Below are 5,880 nucleotides of genomic sequence, written 5' to 3' on the forward strand. Positions count from 1 at the left end.
CTAGTTACATTTTTTTAATTTACTTTTTTTAATTGAAGAATAATTGCTTTACAGAATTTTGTTGGTTTCTGCCAAACATCAACATGAATCAGCCATAGGTATATGAGAAACCATCAGGAGTTTCACATCAAAGGGCTTGGATGTTAATCCCTTTTGTCAATCATGTTTCATCACACATTCCCATTGAAATCACTATTATTAAATGTCATTCTGATCATGCAATGTCTCATCTTAGTGTTTACCCTAGAATTTGCATAGATATACAACTTTCAAGCTTTCTGCTGCATTACAAAATTCCAGTCTATTGTACTATCTGTATTTCTTGAACATGTCATGTTTTTTGAAGTTTTCTTTGATTTTGCATTTTTTTTTGGCCTCTTTCAGATCTTACTGTTTTCCTACAAACCACATTGGTGGTGCTTAATAAAAGAATAAAATTTTGAAAAGAGCCACTTTACTCATTTATTTTTATAAAAGAAGAAGCCAACTCTTTATGACTTTTATAAGTGTATTTAAATCCATTTTAAGAATCAGTAAAGACATGAGAATGTGAGCATCTTGGATAATATTGATCATTAACATAGACAGAGAGCAAACCTTTGAAAAAAAGATAACTCAAATGTGCCCAATACATGCTTCTTCCAGAATCAATGCATTTTTCACTAGATTTTTACATTTATAGGTATTTTTACATTGACAGGTATTACATTTTTACATTTACATTTTACAGTTACATTTACAGGTATTTCATACTAAAATTCTTACTAAAGCTTATAGACCTCTAAAAAATATTTTCAAATGAAAACTCTTTTTGGTTATATTTCCCCTCCTTATCCTGCAATGGCTATGGTCAATCAGCACTCTGAGAGAGCATTGTTCAGATTGCTACTTAACTGAGAGCACCAGAATATGATTACAGAAATTATCCCTGACATAATTTCTCTTAATCTTTTTTCTGAACAAAGTCTTTAGATTTAGAACTTTTATAATGATTCGAGGTATTTGCCTCAAATTGCACTTAAAAATTGTCACATCAGACCATTTGGAGGTCTTTTTATATATATAGCCTCTTCTAACTTATGCTTTAAGTTTGACTTTTTTATAAACAACAGAAGAACTTAACAGTTTACTTTTTTTGCCATAACAGTAATAAAAACTTAAGAAAAAAAAAAAAAAGCAACTGAAAAACAAACTCACCCAAACTTTGGTTGAAGTCATTATGTGATCTGAATCATTACTGAGCCCCAATGGGATGGTGAAGGAGTCACAATTTGTTTATTGGGTTAAATGTTTGATTTCATTCCAATATATTTAATATCGACACTATTGGTATTAATGTCAATTTTGGAGCTTAGTAACTTCATTCTTATGTTTCTTATGAAGGGGTCTCCTATGAATTGAATATTTGGGACACAATTTTTGACTGATTAACAGGATGTTGAGGCATGATTAGTGATGCATGCCTTCTCCAGAGATTTTCTCTGAGTCACAGCTCTTTTGGCTAGTTGTGTTTGATTTCCTGCCCAAAGCTGGGTTGTGGAATTAGCATTTTGGAAACAAACTTTCTTTCTCAGGTAGGATACTAACAAAATTGCTGGATGTGAAGTAACCTCATTGATGTCTGTCCATACTATGCATTCTGTGGAGATTTTTTATTTCCTTCCTTTGGCCCTGTGTGACAGTTGAAGTTACAGAGAAATGCACACTCATGATCACCATGTAAAAAGGAATTTCTGCCCAGAAGCTGTTAAGAATCTGTTTTTCAATTTATATTTGTCATCATGACAATTGTAGTGTAAACTGTTTCTTTTCTGGACTGTAGGACTCCAGGGCTAGATATGTCAGAAATCAATATGTAACACTTATTGTCATCAATAATCCCCATGGAGAAACACCTTTAAGACCCACACTGGTTTGGCTCCTTCTTTGCCACAGGGTCCCCCCTGTGCCTGTAAATTTTCCTTCTAGGATGTTATTATTGCTTTGTTTTCCTCACAGTATTACTCACAAATCATTTTTCTTCTAACCTGAAGTTATTCTCCTCTATACAATTTACATCAGTAGAGTGGTTTTTATAATCATTTTTAGAACAATTTGTGTCATTAATTTCATTATGAGACATGAAGATACTCAATTAACAACCAACTCTTGATTAGTATCTTTTAAAGCAAATGTGAAAAATAATTCAAAATTTCATTTATTGTGTATGACAAAGCCAGTGAGTATTCGGCACTAATTTTCACAAGGTATAGTGCCGGGAGCCGGCATATTGCATATTGAGTGCATATTGCATATTGAGTGAGGATCTGTAATAGCTCAACTGGAATTCTATCACTGCCGGGAGCCAGCGTGAGGCACTCCGCCCATGACAAAGGTCATGAGGAAGGAGGCTCGGCATACGCAAAGGCGTGATCGAGCCTCAGGAGTCCCCCTGGAAATTCTCGAGCATCTACCCCCAAACCAGAGTCTGCCTACTTTCTGCTTTGTGCTTTCACCTACACCTCTGACTTTACGGGGGGCTGTCTCCCACTACCTCTCTCTGAAAAAAAGAGTTAGCTTACAGCTCCAGTTAATAATTCCTGGGTGTGACAGTGTTTCAACCTACAAACTCCTTTGGAAATCCTTTAGCCTGCCTGAATGGGTTTTTCCGGCCACATGTGATTGTTCAGAGCCTCCCAACTGTGAGAGGCAGGAGATGTTCTAAACTGCCTAAACACAGATTCCTTTGAGTAGTTAAAAGATTGATTAGAAATTGTATTGGTGAAGGGTTTTTCACTTGTTGGGCCAATATTTGCTGCTAAGTCTCCATACTCCTTACCTACTGTGTCCTTGGCAGTGTATTGATTGATATAATGGGTGTATAGAAATATAAAATGCAGCTTTGTCCAATGCTTTTTGGAAGGCTGGCGCCTGACTTTGGAATAATCACCTTTAGAGAAAGATAAGTTTCTTACAATGTTAACAGGCCTCCTGGCCAGAAGATGATGTCAATCACCTGAACTTTTGCATATGATAAGGAAGAAAGCCTGGCTTGCTGCATGGCTCTACCCCTTCCCCCATTATCCTCTATGCATACCTTTAGGTATAAAAACTACTTTGGAAAATAAAGTGCGGGCCTTGTTCACTGAAACTTGGTCTCCCCATGTCACTCTCTCTCCCAAATTCTAGCTGAGTCTCCATCTGGAGCGCGGAACCCACCATGCTTGCTAATTATGCCTGGGCTTCTAAGATCCGACCGGGGAGGCCTCAGAGTCTCCTCTCCTTCGGGAGAACGGAAGGACGCCTGCGGCCTACGTAAGTGGTGCAAACTTCTCGTCTTGAAGTTTTATTGGTCTCCCGCGTAAACCAAGCTACTCAGCCTCTTTTCTCCACTGAATTTTCCTACTGAGCTATCCTCATTCTATTACTCTTTATATCTTTGATGAATAAATAATTAAATAGGTCGCTGACGCCGTCCCCGCTTCGAATACCCTGGATCAGCTGGGGCTGGACCCCGGCAGTATAGATAGGTTCAAACATCCAAAAACTTACTTGATCTTTTCCCTTTATTTGAAAGTTAAAATAAGACTATATTTTGAAAAGCTGAAATGATTGTGTGCTAATTTGAACATGCAGGTTTTACAAGTAATGACTTGTAAATTCCCTTTTTGATATCCTCTGAGAGTTGACTTCCATTATATGTACCTTGTTCTTTCTCCAGGCCTGGAAAAAAGTGTAGAATTGATTTTTCACAAAGTGATATCTCTTCCTTCCCTGTGTTTGGAGACCCTTGTCATCTCTCAGACAGTCCCTCTGAAACAAACTTGCGTCCTCCCCCAGCCAGCTCCAGCTGGTTCACCTTTATAGGCTGTGGGACTAGAACAGGAGGTGGAATGTGTGGCTGCTTTTTCACTGGGTTTACAGTATGTTATTTTTTTATTTACTTTTGGCTGTGCTTGATCTTCGTTACTGCATGGGCTTTTCTCTAGTTGCAGGGCGTGGGCTGCTCACCGTGGTGGCTACTCTTTTGCAGAGCACAGGCTCCAGGGCGCCCAGGCTTCAAGGAGTTGTGGTGCTTGGCCTCAGTAATGGCAGTTCCCGTCCTCTAGAGCGCAGGCTCAGGGATTGTGGCGCAGACGCTCAGTTTCTCCGCAGCACGTGTGATCTTCCTGGATCAGGAATCCAACCTGTATCTCCTGCATTGGCCGGCAGATTCTTTACCACTGAGCCAACCAGGGAAACCCTAAAATATATTCTTAATACTTAGATATAAGCTTCCTGGTGGCTTGATGGCAAAGAATCTGCCCACAATGCAGTAGACCCAGTTTTGATCCCTGGGTTGGGAAGATCCCCTGGAGAAGGAAATGGTAACCCACTCCAGTATTCTTGTCTGGAGAATCCTATGGACAGAGGAACCTGGAGGGCTACAGTCCATGGGATCTCAAAGAGTCGGAGGTGATTAACACTTAAAATGTTAAGGTAGTCTTTATTACTATTCACAAGGGTATATATGTATATGCACATTGAAGTCATTCTAAGGAAGAGTTAATATTCAGTAAAAAATAATTTAATTGAATTGCTACCATAATTTACATTTGTCACTGATGGAACCCACGTGGCTTTTTCATTAACAATCTGAAACAGCACAGTATAATATCTGATGATAGCTACAGGGATTTCAATCATAAGCCTTGGAAGAAACTAATTCCATTCCAATCCAGTTTATGTCAACTCTGGCAAATATAACAGAAGCCTATAGTAATCACAACTGATTTGCTAAATTGCAAAAATAAAATCTCTACAAATATAATGTGTACAGAACATGATTTCACATCTTTATCTACACATTAAATGTACCAATGAAACCTTGAAGCATGTTGAGCTATATTTGAGTTGGAGTATTTACTGTTGTTTTTCTCTTGATAAATAATGCATATTTTAATTAATGCCTCTCAATATTCTTCATTTTCAAGAACCTAAACACTTTTACAACTCTTTCTCAGCTTTCCCCAACTCAACAGACTAGATGTGTTTCTCACCTACATAATTATAACAACATACACAACCTCACACACACATATACACTCATGATTCAAAATATTGAAGTGTGAAGTATGATATATATTTATATTTTCTGGATTCCCCATATTTATTTCCTCCTGTTAATTCAGTATTAAAGCTTAATCATAATTGCATTTTAAATACTTGTTTATGAGTCAGTGCTCATCTAAGATTGTTAAAAGTATGTTTATTTACTCCCTACTTTAAGGAAAAAGCTCAAGTCATCTACTCAAATAAATTAAAGCATGCCAAATGCATGCCTCCTAACTTCTCTCTTAAAATAGTGAACCACTAAATGTATATATCGTATTCTTCAAATGCTCCATTAAAATATATATAAAAATGTACAAGATTGCATAAAAGTGTCAGCTAATAATAGCTAAGATTAATTCATTGTTAAGTACTCTGCTAATTACTTACATGATTTTCTAGTATAGAACTTAACAGTTCAATGACAGCAACAATGAATAAATTGAAGATCAACAAGGCTAGATATTGACCCAAATTCATATGGCAAATATATTCAGAATCAAGTCAAGTCTCTAAGACTCCAGAATCAAATCAAAGACTTCTTGATTCTAAATTTTGTGTTGTTTACTACACCCTGGTGCCTTTCTGAAGATGTAAGCAAATATAGATTATTTTTTAGAAAACTTATTTTCTAGAAATTTATTTTTTAGAGAAACTCACTTTATTGACAAAATAAAAAAAAAAATTGCTACTGTGATTCCTATATGATTCTGTGTGAGTAAAGTCTTGATTGTAGGTTAAAATATATAAATAAATAAATAAAAGGAAGTATTGCTACTTTATTTACAATGCCTAACATTCAAGCAGGGG

The 5,880-nt window shown here is 36.7% G+C and overlaps 1 non-coding gene across 1 annotated transcript; it reads right to left on the bottom strand.

Moving 5' to 3' along the window:
* Nucleotides 1-3,774: 3,774 nt before the first annotated feature.
* Nucleotides 3,775-3,897, bottom strand: LOC112587426. The gene has a single exon (XR_003111914.3). It is a non-coding gene; the product is annotated as a small nucleolar RNA SNORD22 (small nucleolar RNA).
* Between the last annotated feature and the right edge of the window lie 1,983 nt (nt 3,898-5,880).

The sequence above is a fragment of the Bubalus bubalis genome, chromosome 1 (genome assembly GCF_019923935.1).
Source record: "Bubalus bubalis isolate 160015118507 breed Murrah chromosome 1, NDDB_SH_1, whole genome shotgun sequence".
NCBI lineage: Eukaryota > Metazoa > Chordata > Mammalia > Artiodactyla > Bovidae > Bubalus > Bubalus bubalis.